Here is a 17,273-nt window from a genome sequence, read left to right on the forward strand (position 1 = left end):
CACCTGACGTCCGCCTCGGCTGCGGGAGGTGGTTGGTTCGAAGCCCACCGCCAGACACCCACCGGTAAAAATGGGTACAAGCCACCCCCGGCCCGGCGCCCGGCTTCTTCAGGGGTGTGCGCTTGGAAGAGGCTCCGCAAACACCGCTGTGTCCTTTCGGGGGCAAAACCAGTTCCGAGCACCATCAGCCTGCAAAGGTGGTTCGTGATTCAGACTTTACAGGTTCAACGGAGTTTGGAGAGTTCGAGTTCGCTCTAACGTGAGCTCAGTGGCACTGCGCCAACTTGAGAAATTGGAAAGCTGCGCCTTACAGAAAAGGGCCACAAATTGGGCTTATGCCGCACGAGGCGGACTTATTGTTGCTTGGCAGGGGAACTTATCACTCATCCGCCAAGGCAACTGTTTGGTCTAAGACCCTTTTTCCCAAGCATTTCACCCTAGAAGAGCCGAGCACCAGGCCAGGGGAAATCTTTTACCCATTAAAGAAACCGGTGGGTACCCGGCCGGTGGCGGGAGTCGAACCCATCACCTCCCGAAGCCGAGGCGGGCGCTCTGCCAAGAGGCCACGACTGCGGTACCCACTGTGGGTGGGACTGTGGGTAGAACTGCAGGACGGTGTGTGTGTACATCACCGTGGCGCTGCGGGAGGTTTTTCCTGCGGAGGGGCTTTTCTTTCTCTTCGCGTAGAGTGAAAGGCCGTTGCGCTAGGGCGTGCGTGCGCCCAGTGCCAGCGTTGGGCATTTTGCTCGCGTTCGAACCGCGTTGGCCGAGGGGTGCCTACCACCTTTAGCAGGCTGCGAGGTTGTTCGAAACTGGGCTTGGCCCGCAAGGGGCACAGCGGGGTTTACGGAGCTTCTCCCAAGCGTACACCCCTAAAGGAAGCCGAGCGCCAGGCCGGGGGACGCTTGTACCCATTTTACCGGTGGGTGTCCGGCGGTGGGTTTCGAACCAACCACCTCCCGCAGCCGAGGCGGGCGCTCAAACCACGGGGCCACGACTGCGCAGTCGTGGCCTTGTGGCCTTGTGGTAGAGCATCCGCCTCGCATTCGGGAGGTGCTGGGTTCGATCCCCAGTGCCGCCGGGTACCCACCGGTTTCTTTAATGGGTACAAGATTTCCCCTGGCCTGGTGCTCGGCTCTTCTAGGGTGAGATGCTTGGGAAAAGGGTCTTAGACCAACAGTTGCCTTGACGGATGAGTGATAAGTTCCCCCGCCAAGCAACCATAAGTCCGCCTCGTGCGGCATAAGCCCAATTTGTGGCCCTTTTTTCGCATTGTCTACACGACTCTCTGCCCACAGTGACGGGATTTGAAGGCGCAGGCTCCATTCCCAAGCAATGTAGCCCTAGTAAGCCGAGCACCAGGCCGGGCCATAGCTTGTACCCATTTTGAGAAAACCGGTGGGTACCCGGCCGGTGGCGGGAGTCGAACCCACCACCTCCCGAAGCCGAGGCGGGCGCTCTGCCACGAGGCCACGACTGCCCAGAAGAAGCTAGCGCGGGGCAGCGGCTACGTGCACGGGTTCGTCGAGCTATTGCGGACGCTGGATGGTTACGACGACAGCTGCTACGCGGACGCCGCGAACCTTGCCTTTGACAGGAAGGGCTTAAACGAAACGAGCGGAAAATAAAGGCATTATTTATAAAGGCACTGGCTATATACATAATCAAATAAAATACAGTAAAGAAGCGTTTCAGAACACATATCTGCACATGCCTGGACTATATAACTTCCGAACAGCTAGTTTCCATCTTTCAAAGTCCCGTACAAATTATGGCCACCAAATGTTGACATTTATGATACCGCGAGTTCTAAATGCCTACAACCCGCTACTTTCTATGGCAATGGAAAAACGAAGTGACCAAAGCTATAAAAGAGCCGTGCATGATATACTACTTTCGTGACAGTGCTGTATAAGTAAACACCGTTGTATCTTTTTTGGTATCAAATCTGTATACTACTGCCAATTTAATTTTAACCTGCGTTTTTTCTGTTCGAAGCCGGTTGCTGTCAAATGCTTTGAATGTTTTTTTTAATTTGTTGTTTGTTTTTGTATAGGAGGGCAGGCCTTTGTCAGGTGTTGTTTAACGCCTTTTGCCTGCTCGTCCTTGGTTTACGTATGCATTGTAAACCAAAAATAAACCAATAAAAAAAATTAAAAAAAAATATTAGGGCACACTTAACGTAACCTGACCTTGGTTTGTTACCGCGTTACTCCAAGTTTCCCGATGTGCAAAATCATGTAACCTAAACCTGAATGCCCTGCCAAGTAACCATCAAATCTAATTAGCTGGATGGTGTGCTTGCTGCGTTGACGAGGTTCTTCATATAGCCTCAGCTGCGTAAACCGAAATTCAAGTTTCCGAGAGTTCAAGTTGACAGAATTTTATTTCCAATTCTTGTTCGCGAGACCGGTTTCGAGATATGGAAGTCGCCTTCATTACAAAATGAAAGCCGCTATCCACAACAGTGTCGCGGTCCGTCTTTACTTCACTTCACTTTATTACCTTAAAAATCCCCCTTTTAGGGTATTACATAAGGGGTGGGAGTACAAATATAGGTTGAATATGATTGCTTACATGATATTTATGAAATGCATATTTAAATTGTTCACAAAACTTGATTGGCAGGTGATGGCATCAACGTCGTGGGGAAGGCCATTCCAGTCTTTAGCAGTGCGAAGAAAAAAGGATGCGGAAAAAGTGACGGTGCGGGCGCGTTGGCATGACACTTGCAGTGGATGGTCGGTGCGATGAGATATGCGAGCGGGCGGTGTGATGTAGGGTGGTTGTCCGAGGGAACTGCAAAAAAACTTATGAAACAGACTAAGAGAAGGAATGCGACGACGATGGGCAAGAGTTGATAAACCTGATTGTCGTTTAAGTGACGATACACTGATGTCGTATGAATAGGCAGAATGAATGAACCTCGTGGAGCGATTTTGGACAGATTCTAGTGAACTGATGAGATATGCTTGTTGCGGGCTCCAGATAGCAGATGCGTATTCTAGTTTTGGTCGAATGAGTGATTGGTAGGCGAGAAGTTTAATACTTTGAGGGGCGTGCCGTAGATGACGTTTCAAAAAACCCAATGACCGGTTAGCTGATGCGACGATGTTCGTTACATGAGAGCGCCAGGAGAGATCCTGGCACAAGGTGACACCTAGGTACTTGTATGAGTATACAGATTCTAGTGGAACGTTAGCAACGGAGTAAGGGAAAATATGGGGGTTACGCCGGCGGTGAAAAGATACAAGTTTACATTTATTAGGATTAAGCGACATTAGCCAGTCATCGCACCAGGCATGCACTGTGTCAGTGTCGTTTTGGAGCTGTGATTGGTCAAAGGTGTTAGAAATCGTGTGGTAAATAACGCAGTCGTCTGCAAGCAGACGAACATTGCAAACCAGGTTTGAGGGTAAGGCGTTTATATAGATTAAGAATAGGAGGAGAGCAAGTACACAACCTTGGGGTACGCCTGATGTTACTGGAAGAGGGTTGGAACTCTGGCTGTTAACGAGAACAAACTGGGAGCGGTTAGAAAGGAATTCTTCGATCCACAATAAGACGTTAGGATGCAGTTTTAGCATGGGTAGTTTTAGCAGTAAACGCCTGTGGGGAACTTTATCAAATGCTTTAGCAAAGTCTAGAAAAATAGCGTCAGTTTGTAAATTTAGGTCGAGGTTAGAGTGAACGTCATGAAGAAAGACGGCCAGTTCAGTTTCACATGACAAACCATTGCGAAACCCGTGTTGTGAGGGATGAAAGAAGTTGTTAGCGTCAAGAAAGTCCATGATTTGAGAATAGATGACGTGTTCCATGATTTTGCAAGGTATGCTGGTTAATGATATCGGACGGTAATTTAAAGGAGAACCTTTGTTACCGGACTTAAAGACGGGAATGACCTTTCCCACTTTCAAGTCATCCGGAATGGAACCTGTGGAAAGCAACTGTGAAAATAATAACAATAAGTACATTGCAGAAATATTCTTAGTGTTCCGCAGTGTTTCGGAGTTAATTTCGTCGACGCCGGCCGATGATGAAGTTTTAAGGTGTTCAATGAGCGAGGAAATGCCGGCTTCAGAAAACGCGATAGCAGGCATGCTGGACTCTATATTGACGGCGAAAGTTGCAGTTGGTGGGTGAATTTCATTAGTGAACACAGATGAAAAGGCGTTATTAAAAATGTCAGCGCACTCAATGTCATCAGCTTCTTCCCCAGACTCTTTAGTTAGAGTGATGGTATGTGCCGGGTGTTCACTTATGACCTGCCAAAACTTTCTGGGATTGGAAGTCAACAATTTGGGGAGGTCGTTCGGAAGGAAAGGGTATTTTGCGCTGCGAATTGCTGATAGGTAGGTGCGTTCGGCTGTATAGTATTTTTCCCATGCGCACTCGTCGTATTTCTTTAATTTTGCCGCACGGAAAAGGCGCTTCTTTTTATTGTCGAGTCTTTTTATCGTTTTGGTATACCATGGCTTCTGGCGGTCCGAGTGGAAGCTTATTTTGGGGATGTATCTATCGGTTAGTTCGCTAACCTTTTTCTTAAAACGGGACCAATTATCATTTACTGAATGATCGTGAAAAGATGCTTGAAATGTTTTGAGATATTGGTTTAATTCAAGACTAAAGGCTTCATAGTTTGCTTTGTCGTAGAGGCGAATAGTTTTATTTTGATACTGGCGTCGTGAAGAGTGGAACTCAAATGTAGCGTGGATTACTTTATGGTCGCTGATTTCGCGTAGATAAGTGATAGATGAGAGGGCTTCCGGGTGGGTAGTCAGGATTAGATCTAGGATGTTTTCAACGCGGGTCGGTTCAGATACCACTTGAGTTAAGTTGAAGTTTAGGCAGACCTCGATAAAATCATTCGCTTCCCTGTTGCCGACTGCTCTCTGTGTCTGCCAGTTGATTTCTGGAAAATTGATGTCTCCAAAAAGAATGATATGCGCTTTTGGGTATTTCCTCGTTAATTGGCTGATCACGTCGTTAAGAATTCGAGAGAAATCGGAGTTGGTATTTGGCGCTCTATAACAAACGCCCAGCAGTACGGTTTGGGGCGCAGCGCGACAAAGTAGCCATACTATCTCAAGGTCTGATGGAATATTAATAACTGTACACGAGAACTGATTGTTAACTGCGATTAAAACGCCTCCACCTCGAGCGGATGTGCGATCTTTGCGAAAAAGGTTAAAATTCGGTAAGTCAGCAAGAACTTCAGTATCGGTGATGCCATTAGTCAGCCATGTTTCGGTAAGTATCAGCAAGTTACTAGCAGATGAACACACAAGATTGGAGATGATTTCGCGTTTCGGAAGAAAACTACGTCTGTTTGTGAAAATCGCCGAAAAGGAAAGATTAGGCTGGGGGGTGGCAGGTACATGAGCGGCTGGGGGCTTGCGGCGCAGCAACCGCTATGGTATCTCTTTTACAGATTGCGATGGTTCGTCGAAGATATATCGTCGGGAACCGATGAACAGGGTTTTGTATCGCAAAGAAAAACGGTTAGTCTTGCTTTTGGCAAATGTAACTAGGTGTTTGCGCACATTGCGAACGCGGCGTGAAAAATCTTCACCGACGGAGTAGTCAGTGCCCTTGAATTTGCGGCCATTAGCTAGAATTTCGTCCTTTGTTTTGAAAAGTGCGAATTTGGCAATTAACGGACGGCAGCGATCAGGTTCGTGGCGCCCAAGACGGTGAGTGCGGCCTATTGTTTTGGGGCCGAGGGTGATGTCCAAAAATTCGTAGAAATGGCGAATTAGTAGCTTTTCAGAGTCGGCCCACGTTTAAGATGGGTCAGAGTCCGGAATGTTGTAGAATATTGAGGTTGTTTCTTCGTTATCGGTTTTCTGCTTCGTCTATGCGATCCTCGAGATCACAGAGCTGGCGAGTTGCCTGGGTGGTGTGAGTGCTTAGGCCTTCTATCTCTGTGCGTAGTGACTGTATGTTTGGTAATGACCTTCAAGAGCGCTGAAGCGCCTGCTTAGATCAGAAATAAGGTTATCTGTTGTTAGTAATTGGGTTTTGAGGTCTGTAACTTCCGCAATTAATGTCGACTGACCGGCGGACAATTTTTTAAGTTCCGTAAGTACAGTTTCGAGTGAGGCAGGGCCGGGGTTAGTCTCTATGTCGCCGGACAACAAAAGCAAGGAAATAACGACATCAGAACACTCAGTGACAATGGCAAGGCAGCAGTGCGGGCTCGGCAGCTGTATCAAAAAGTAATCACTAGATTTCTTAGCGTAAAGACAACATGGCTTACTAACCTGCATGGCGAGGCAGAACGGGTTAAGCGACTGCATCGTGGCACAGCCACCGAGCCAACAAAGCGACGCCGGTGGCCGAAGCTGCTTAAAAGCTGGAGCGGAAGAGGATGTTGATGGCGATGGTGTTTCCAACTGTCTGTCGAGGGTGCAGTGCACTGGTGAGGTCAGCGCACGATCGGGCGAAACGGTGATGGCGCAAGGCTGGCACATATCGGTTCGGTTGAGAGCGGGCGTCCATTCCGGCGAGATGTCCGGTGGACAGGAAGCCAGAGGGGCGGGGAAAAGCATGGTAATCCAGAGGGGAGCGATCACCTGCATGGCGAGGCAGAACGGGTTAAGCGACTGCATCGTGGCACAGCCACCGAGCCCACAAAGCGACGCCGGTGGCCGAAGCTGCTTAAAAGCTGGAGCGGAAGAGGATGTTGCGCCTATTCCAAACCCTGTGCCCTGCAAGCACCAGGCTTGCAACAACGTGTGAGAGCTGTGCTTCATTTATTTTTCAACTATTACGCGCGGCAGATGGGTTGCTCCTCCCAAGCCGTGGCTTGGCTGAGCTGCGCTAAATGGTTGCACTGCACTTCCAAAATACGGCTGAAGCGCGTAGAGAAGGCGCCCGGCATTATTCTGGCGGCAGAAGCCACAAACCCTGCACCTAATTTTCTCCCCCAAAACAGACCGCGCTGCTAAGGTGATGTTTCTTTTTTTCTGTGCAAGGTAGCAGACTTCCAGAATTTTTCCAATTGTCCATATTGTAGTGCCGCAAATGGTTTGGGCGCCGCTCTTCCCCTCACAGCAGCTCAGTGTTCTCAGCAGCAATACGTGCCTTGTCGGCCAACGTTGCTTCATGAGCCAAAGAAACATCAACACCAAATGATTATTGCACTTTGCTTTCTATGCAGTGTCTGCATGGTAAATAGTACGATTGCGCTTGTCGCGTAGATCCCTAAATTTTGGAATAGACAGCGCAAACGTTATCATTTAAATATATACTCCTACCTTAATGTTATTACTCAAGCTGTCCATCCTCTACAGTGTTTCACGTCACTTCAACCAAGTAACAAAAGTTTGTGGCGCATCGGAGCAAGGTGAGACCAACGACGTATTCTTTCCCGTCGTGCGGCGCTCCTTAGACTATTTTAAGGCGAAAGCCTTTAATGCCTCATCATTGTCGACAGAAGGTTGACAGTGGAAGCTTGTCACGCTTTTTTCTAGCCAGACCAGAAAAAAAAATCTTTGTGCACAATGGGTTTCGATCCACCATGCTACCATTCCGCAGCAGAGCGTGCTAATCGCTACCCTACTTCCTGCCGACGCATCAGTAGTTCTTCTTCTCTAGGATGCTGGAGAGTGCAGATAGGCGTAGAATAAGATAAGACGGATGCCTCCCAAACGCCCTTCAGTGTGTCCAGCATTTAAGATTCACAAACAGTTGTGTATTTAATTAACATCTTAACCACACATCAGTGACGCAAGCAGCAGCACCACGCTAAAGGCTTTCGCCTCACCGCACTTTAGATCAACAATGCACCCGCCGCGGTGGCTCAGTGGTTACAGCGCTCGGCTGCTGACCCGAAAGACGCGGGTTCGATCCCGGCTGCGGCGGCTGAATTTCGATGTAGGCGAAATTCCAGAGGTCCGTGTGCTGTGCGATGTCTGTGCACGTTAAAGAACCCCAGGTGGTCGAAATTTCCGGACACCTTCACTACGGCGTCCCTCATAGACTGCGTTGCTTCGGGTCGTTAAACTCCAATTAACCAAACGAAACCAAGATCAACAATGTGCCCCCGCGATTTTTTTTTAAATCCGCTAAATTTATTTGTTTGATAAACATAAATGCAATATTTTTAAGCATTCACTTCAGATGGCGGTCGTTTCGTTAGATTGCAGAAGGGGTTAAAAAAGAACCTATCAGGTTTTCTACAACAGCATATATCCTACGTGGTCCTTTTTTCCAGCGTTTAAGGAATGCCCGCGAAATATGAAACCAACCATGTCCTTCGGCTCGCTGCCAGGCGCGCTCTGAAAGCGCTGGTCCTCACCCTGTATTCACGAAAACTTTGCGCAGAATAACACAGGACGGGAGGGAGAGACATGTACAAACACACGAGCGCAAAGTGGCAACTGAATTCTCAGAAAGTATACACCCGCTGAAGAAGCAGGAAGTGCTTAAGCGTACGATAACCAGTGCCGCACGCATGGGAACAACAGCGAGCACATGGGTACAGGAAATATTCAATTATATTCAAATTCATACCGGAACTCCGCGGACATGCCCAGAAACAAGGAACAAGAAAAGCGGGTTATCAATCGAGAAGAAAATCAAGTTCTTTTTTGAGAAGGGCTCACGGAGCCTTCCGTAGAAGGTATCTCGAGGCCCTCGGTAATTTCCCGGGCAGCCTATCGGAAGCTCTCCCGATAACAACCGTAGAGCGCAGGAGAGGATGGCACTGCTGTTCCTTCTTATTCCCGTCTATGTAGTGTTTGCCTTTAAGGCATTGCAATGAAATGATCGAGCCGCCATTTGAGCCCAGGGAATTGGAATGCTCTCTCAGCCTGTCATTTAGACAGCGACCTGTCTGGTCAATGTACACAGACCCACAGCTTACTTGGACCTTATACACCACACCAACAATGCAGAGCACAAACTGAGTTTGGTGTTTGGTGACGCATTTGTTCTTTGCTCATTTACGCTGGCACCTGCTGGTCATGGTGCACAGGCGGGACAGTTTCAAGAGGGCTGTAAAAACATCAACACCGAATTTATTAGCCACCCTTTTGGCACACCTGTTGCACTGGTTATTGTACGCTTGCGCCCTTTCTGCTTCTTAAGGCGGTGTATCGTTTCTGAGAAAACGGTTGAAAGCTTGGGCTCCTGTGTGTGTGTGCGTGTCTTTCCCTCCCGTCCTCTGTTATTCTGCGCAGTTTTCCTGAATACGTCTACACCAACTGGCCAAACGTCCGCTCTACTAAGCCTCACCGTCATGAAGTGAGCGGCCTAGCCGATCTAAGCTGTGACTTCAAAGTTCGTCAGGCTATTCTTCCGGAGCATTGAGAGCGATCGCCGTCATCAACGATAAGTGATAGGATGGCGACCGACAGACAATTCAGAAGGTGATTGTATTGAGCCATCACACGGACAATACAAAATTGTGTTTCTCTTCTGCACTACTAAGCGCCAATTATTTTGTGAAAGCATGATTTTTTGCAGGTGGACATCCACTCCGGGTGCTTAAAAGCGCCACTGAGCTGACCACTTACCCAGAGAGCCAGTTACCGCCTTAGTTTCCTCAAAAGTAATCGAGTCTAAACCTTTCACCGGTTTTGAGTAAAGCAAAGGCGCATAACTGCCTCATTTTGTAGCTATTCGCCACCGTCTACTCAAAACACGATTCAAGAGTCCCCTTCGGGCGTTTCACATTACCGGGCTTTTTAAGACAGCGGCTAGGCGTGCTTTCCTACTCAGAATGGAGGGAAAGCACTAAAGTCGCTTATTTCTTGGTAGCCTCTATTTTCTTTATTTGTATTCTTATGCAGCCAGTAAAACTGACCAGCGGCCGCTCACTTGGAAACTGTCAGCGAGCACTTTTCGTTTGTTCAAAACACCGTTGAGAGCGCTGGAATATGGTAGCGTATGAGCACACTGAAGTGTTTTTTTTTAAATAGTTCGTAGGCTTTTTTAAACACAGGAAAGGAGTACCGCCTATATGATACATTGCAATAAAAAACTGCGTAAGTTGTTTCGTCACCCCCTCTACAACTCCACGAAACGCACATGAGAATAGAGTGAATATTAAAAATTTTCCTTTTCTTAGGCATTTATTTAGCAAGCGGAACTTTAAAAATAATCTCTGGAGCGACGCGCAATTGGGAAACAATACGTTGTTGGTTTCACCAAGCACCGGTGCGCCGTGTTTTTAAAATGTTTGGTTCATGTTACGTGAAAGGCTCTGATAAGGTTTGTACTTCGTTTTTTCTTTCTTTATAATTATTTGTGCGCAAGCCCTTACTCTGTGCCTTTGGCAGAGTGAGGACCTTTGTACCTCGAACTGCGCAATGAATCAAATGTTAAACGTAACAAGTGCGGTCAGGCGATACTGTCCTCTCCCGCCCTTCATTAAATGTCTATTGTGCTAGTGTTGACGTCTTCTTGAATTTGTAACAATCAGTAGCAAGACCACATACACCAAATGTATGTGTAGTGTACTGAGCAACTGCTAAAGGAAATTTACGTTGTGCTCTACCCAACAAAGCTTCTGTTTTTGAATACTAGTTCATTTTGATTTGTGGTTTTGCGCACCATGCGAGTGATCAATTTAAGCTCACGGAGACATTAGCTTAAACGTGGTAATGGGCTTTTTAAAGTATTTGATGGGCGCGCACTCTTATTGCTTTCTTGTCGCGAAGTAACAGCTGTAAGCTCCCACATAAATAATAAGCAACGTGAGAAGGGTCAACGTTGTGGTAGGTAAATTTGCACGCAGTGCAACACAAAAGGGCTCTTACTCCAGCCTTTATTTTCGTTGTGGTGGAAGTAATCAATTTCTTCAATTAACAGATCTTACATGTCAACCTAATTAATTCATCTGCTCACGAAGCAAACAGACAACCACAACAATAACTTGCATTACTTTGCTGATCGGCAGCTGCACGCATCGGGATATTCTTGTCGAGGATTTCATACAGGTGAAGAAAAAAAAGAATAGAGAATCAGTCATTCCTTGTTATAGACCCGTGCGCAAAGCCGCTCCAGGCTGTAACTTGACTGTTGTATTCCGTAAGCCTCTCCCTATATATAAATATGTGTGTATGTCTTGTCTAAGCACACCAGGTCTAAGTTTTGGCAGACAACGTTAAACCAGAGGTTAAAATCATAAACTGTGGATCTCCCAGAAAATTGCATCGGCAGTCAGTGATTCCAGCATATTACGAATGTAGTCGTAGGATTTTTTTTTCTCTTAGCAGATATTTATTTGTCGATAAGCTCGATAATTTTACCATGAGTTTAAGATGAAAACGATTGGAAATTATGCTGTAGATGCTCAACTCCACCAAAGTGGCTATTTTTGAGCTGAAACGCAATTCTCCCTTCTGTTTCCCCAACATGACCTCTTCCTGGCCCCAGCGCAAATTCAACGTGGCATGTTGAGTTTGCGCATGAAAACTCCTACATGACCTCAACAAGAATTTTGTAAGGGGTAACCTCTTCCTGGTCCCCGCGCATATTCAACGCGGTATGTAGAGTCTCCGCATAAAAACTCCCACATCACCTCAACAAGAATCTTTGTAAGAAATAAGCTCTTCCTAGTCCCAGCGCAAATTCAACGTGCCATGTTGAGTATGCGCATAAAAACTCCTACATCACCTCAACAAGATTTTTTCTAAGGAATATAGTTCCCAAGACGATGTAACCTGGCGTAAAGATTGTCAACTTGTCTCTGTGGAATGAATGGCAACCACATCCCATGTCTTATGGAAGAAAGCGCGTGGGGCCTAAAACGGTCAATGAGGGCAAAGTGATGTTGTCCCGTATTGATATGGCGCTGCGTTCTAACCACAATGAAACCAGCGTAGCGTTTTATAAGCGGAAAAATGCCAAAAACACAGTGCAGGTGTCGCCACCAGCGGCCAGTAAGGAAGGCGAGTTTGAATCGGTTGGCTTGCGATATTTTGCGAGTTTGTCAGCAATGAATCACTCTCTTGTTGCCGGAATGATGTCGATGTAATCAAAAAGCTATGAAGAACAAGTTTTTACTCAGATCAATATTGTAGGCGTCGACCTCACTGTCACTCTAAATTCTCTTAAATCACGCTAATATTAAGCGGTGCGGACGGACCAGCATTCTTATGGAAGGTGGAGATACAGCTGTCGCTGTAAAACTTCTCTGTAGGTGTGTGCGAATATTCGAAATTTTCGAATATAATTCGAATATTATATTTTTGGTATTCGCATTCGATTCGAAGTCCAAGTATTCGTGTTGTTTCGAATATTCGACACGACGCGAATATTCGTATCTAGCCGAATATTCTATTGCGAGAACTGGCGTAAATTTCGGTCCGCAGTCCTATCGCCAGAGACATAACAACATGGCTCCCAGAGCAATGCGTAACGTTGGGCCATGCAGTAGCTGAGTACACTGGTGAGCTTCTTTGTGGCTATACCTGCGAAGCTGGTATAGTCAGAGCTGTGCACGAAATACCTCGCAATACGAGCCAGTTCAGTGCCAAATGAGAGGGCATTTTCTTTGGCTGGAGAAGTCGTTTCAGCTAGGAGGGAACTACTTCTGCCTGACCATGTGGAGCAGCCGGTTTTCCTTCACGACAATCTTTTATGTTCATCCCAGCAACGCGCTTTTGTGCTTATGGCAAGCTAGCCTTGATATATGCTGTAAACTAGCCATCTTCTCTGATATTTCCAGTCTTCTAAAAACAACGTTCGAGACTTTGATACTTTTTATGTAGCCACAATCACCTTTTGTGCTCATTTCATCACTGATAGTTGAACTGTGATGTTCTTGGGAGCTCAAATAAATGTTTTGTAGTGGTTAAATGCATCTGTCCTTGATTATTCGATATTCCATTCGATATTCGGAATCAAGTATTCGTATTCGATTCGTATTCGAAAAATTTGATATTCGCACACCCCTACTTCTCCGTGCTCACTCTTTCAGGGGCACGAGGAGTGCCACCAATCCTGCCTCTCAGACACTCGTCGGTTGTTGACCTTTCCCTCGGCTGACCAAGAACAGAGGACCTGTGTTCGCACCGCAACCGGCGGCCGTCAGCCAAGGAAGCGGTATGCTCGCTGTCTCCTCCATGGCTGCCTCCCTCGCCACGACGGCTCCGACAGGTGCTTCCAGAACTATCCGCTCTTGCCGCCCTCCTTGTAAGTGGATGCGCCAGAAAATTCGGCACCTTTTCAGTCCATCGTGCCATCATGGTTCGGTAGCTTTATAGCTGTGTAAATAGTTTGACAGGACAGCGCAAGGGTTCCGTGTTGCAGAAAAGCCGGAGTCGGCGTGGCATTTCCCAAAATCCCGAACGGTCGAAAAGAAGGTTAATTAAGTCAGACGTGGACTGGTGGATTTCTGAGGTGGTTAAAAGATTATAAAACTGATTAACAGCATGATTGCGGCGATGTCGACTGTGAATGACGAAACAGACTGCGCGTGTCTGCGTGTGCAAAAGAAAGCACTGTCATGTAATGTCTTTAAAGGTTGTCCTTATGTGTTCCCCATTTTTTTTCTTCTTTAATGTATTCGTGAACCAGACAGCGCTCCTGCAGTGATTGACTTTCTCAAAGGAGACCTTCATGTGCGTGTCTCTGACAGCGTTCCTCCTTCGCTTGCATAATAAAAAGATCACGCCATAGCAGGACCTACCCCTTCGGCGGCACTGAAACGGTGCAACGGCGACAAAACTAAGGCGCTGTGCTGATATCCTGGGCTTATTTACTTCCAAAGTTTCGCGCGCTGGTGACGAGCCGACTAGAAGCGCCACCAACGCTTCGCTTCACAACGGATACTACAGTAGCTCCTGTTTCTCCTTTCTCGTTCTTATTTATAAACATGATTGGGAGTAGAAGTCAATTTCCAACCTGAAATGCAACCAGTATGGAAATACGATACCACAGAAGCAAAAGAAAACTTAACTTGCCCCGAATTGAACAAAAAAATTACTGCAGACATCGCTGAAAAAAAAACGCAGCATTCTGGCGCTGCAAGTTTGAGGCGAACATTATTGGTCTTTTTCTTATTTGTATCGATACAATGTCGCTGGCTAGACGATTACAACTGAACAAAGCTTCTGCATATTCCCCTAAAAAGAAGGCCTGCAGCCTATCGGGGTCTCCAATTGTCGTGACTTTACGGTTAAACCCCTTTCATGTGCTGCGACATCTATGGGGGCTGCTCGGGGCAAAGGGACTAACCTCGGACGATCCGGATGAACCATGGCGTCCTGGCAATAGGCCCACGGGAATGTCTGGAGAGCTTCTTTTGGGCGACGTTTTCCGCTGCGTTATTTAGCTGCAATGAAGTCTGTAGGTCGCGTGCCATTGTGACGATAACCTGCGCCACGGCCGAAGTCATAGCCCCCATATTTGTCGTCCTGCATTGAAAACTGCTGCGTTTGGCCCTGCATTGAACGTGGGAAGGCTCTCTTGACAATGAAAAATTTGATATTCTACCTCTTCGCACAGTGAGAAGCTATTACGACAGGTGTTATAACACGAAAATGAGGACAAGCTAAAGCTGTTTGATTTGAAGCAGCGCAAGGCCAAAAGCCAAAGAAGAGAGCAGAGAAAGAAACGGACGACACAGCGCAGAACTAACAACTGACATTTATTTGGCACGCTGCACGTATAAATACATTCAGGCAACAAAAAGAAAACAAAGCGAAGAGCTCATTCATGCACTGGGAATTCTGCACGCCAACACAAGCTAAGATGTGCGATTCAGGAAGCGAAGTTCTTTTTGAGATAAAGCCACTGATGGAGCGCTTACACATGTGTCACCATACGTCTTGATGTTCGAAGCCTCGATTATTTCACGGCACAGCTTATCTCGGTTCCTATCCACAACTCTGCAAGATTCAAACTGTGGGGTGCACTCGCACTCACGGCAGTGCACGCTGAGGTTACGGGACTCTTTATTATCAACATTGTTGCGGTGCTGCCTAAGCCTATCATTTAAGCACTGTCCTGTCTGACCAATATAAAACCTATTACAAGTGAGAGGAATAGAATACACGACATTTTTTTGACACTTCACGAATTTGCACTCATGATTCTTCGGGCAAACGGGGATAGTTTTACCTGGATTGTTGACACGCATGCACAAGCTTGATAACGTACTGGGGGCAGAAAAAACAACATCCACTCCGACTCTTTTTCCAACACTTTTCAAATTATGTGATATCTTGTGGATATAGGGAATGGCTGCTACTGGCTTACTTGTTTGACATTCAGGACTCGGAGAGCATTTCAGTTTCTTCAACAAAACATCGGCCACAGAAGAAAGAACATGAAGCGGATAGCCACAAGCAGTAAGCCTCTCTACCTGGTTACTAAAGCTGCGTGCGGTTTTATGTTGACAGGATTTTGTAAGTGCACTCCTGAAGCTTGACATGACAATTCCTCTTTTAACAAGCTTCGAGTGCGCGGAACTATATGGTAGCAACGGTTTATTAGCCCTAGGCTCGAAAGACCAGCACACGCTGCAAGGTGAAAACTGCAGGCTCAAGTCTAGAAATCTGATTGTGTCCTCTACAGGAACTTCATGAGTTACTTCCAAAGGGGCAAGAACATCAGAAAATACACCTCGAACATTGGACACTTCCCTACTAAAGGCTTCGCGGTCACAGGTGAGCAAAACTAGATAGTCATCCACAAAGCGAGAAACTGCTGCAACAGCTGTGCCATTTAAGCGGTTATTTAGTTCTCTGTCATGCATAGCTAAAAAGAAATCACTCAAAATTGGGGCAATGCAGGAACCTATACAAAGCTAAAGCTGACGTTTATCGATTGGTTACCAAGTTTTAAGAAAAAGGTCCCTACTTTTAATGAAAATGGAGCGTTCAAAATCTCGGAAGGCCTCCAAAATAAAATATTGGATCACTACTGCAGACTATTTTATATAGGGACTGCGATAAGTGCAGTAATTTCTCACGCAGGTCTCTGAGGCTCGACAATACTCTCATCCCCTATTTGCGGAGATCACAGAGTCCATAATTCTGCCAATGTTATTATCAGCGTCACAACTTTGAATAATGCGGCGAGAAATAAAGTTCAATGCTGAAGTTTAAATCCCCTGCAAGTTAAAAGGTGTTGGTGGGTGACGGACAACAAAAGCAGCAGAACCTTTTCAGTCAAATTTCTATGAGGCCGAAAATACTATTGAGTTGTCACCGGGTAACTCTTATAAAAAGCTAGAGTTCGGGACGCGGACTGTGTACGGGGCCAACTACAAGAGTCGGAACTCCATCCACTTCTGTTCCAAGCAAAAATGATTCAACTGTTTGGCTGTTTATGGCTATGTCGAAGTCTAGTCGGCAGCAAAACATGAAGTCAGCACTCAGAAAAATTGGAATAAAAATTTAGCCCTTTTACAATCTCTCGATAAACACTACTTATGCTAATAACGAATGTCACGCCGTGGTCCCCGTTTAGAAGTAAATGGCGTTGTGGTCTAGCATCAGAAATCCGCCGCGAAAACCTGCACTGGCGTTTTCGCAGTTTGCTTGTCATAAATGCCGATGCGGGGAGACTCTCATTTCCTTTTTCGAGCTTTTCTATCATATGAAGGGTCTTTATATTCAGTGACTGCAGCCTCCTTCTCACTAGAACGCGGCATTCAATCGGTGTTCCTCAACTAGAATTTCTCCCCATCAGCAAGTGTAAAAAACAACGCATGCAAGGCAAGGCCACCGTAGGGACCCACAGCAGCGATCGCATCATGAGCGATGTCATGGCCTGAGTACGCATTCCCTAACGATGCTTTGAGTTTGTTGCGACCTTCATGCCAATCTGGCGAAAGCAACAGCAGGTGAAAAATACATAATTTATCACATATACAGCCCTTCTGGACACGGTACCGGCGCTAGCCTCCCTCTTGTCGTCGCATCCAGACCAGCTGAGCCACACGGATCCCGCTTTGCCAAATCATCATACAAGCGGCACTCTGTTTCTTTGCCGAGCATAGAATAGCGGCGACTGAGGCTGGAGACGCGTTAAAGCAGCTGAGTGACATGATGGGCACGTTTCTGTCACGACCAGCGCGAAGTATTCTGTGCAGCTCTAGGACATCGGGATCAGTGGCCAGAGGCAGAGGACCAAAACCAATGGAAAAGAGGTTAATTGCTGCAGAATGCAGCCCCTGATGTCAGAAAGTTGTTAATATGCGTGGAGCCTCACTCATCTGGACTGCGATTAAGGGTATTCTCAAACTCTAGTTCTTGAAATTATCATGGCATTCAAAAGGTGTTTGCTTCCAGTAGTACGTCCAACAAACAGAA

General features: G+C 46.7%; 1 pseudogene; it reads right to left on the reverse strand.

Annotated features, from left to right (window-relative positions):
- Positions 1 to 5,411: 5,411 nt before the first annotated feature.
- On the reverse strand, positions 5,412 to 6,626 carry LOC149356274 (uncharacterized; annotated as a pseudogene).
- Positions 6,627 to 17,273: the final 10,647 nt, after the last annotated feature.

Source organism: Amblyomma mixtum, chromosome 3, assembly GCF_055824585.1.
Source record: "Amblyomma mixtum isolate Tamu chromosome 3, ASM5582458v1, whole genome shotgun sequence".
Lineage (NCBI taxonomy): Eukaryota > Metazoa > Arthropoda > Arachnida > Ixodida > Ixodidae > Amblyomma > Amblyomma mixtum.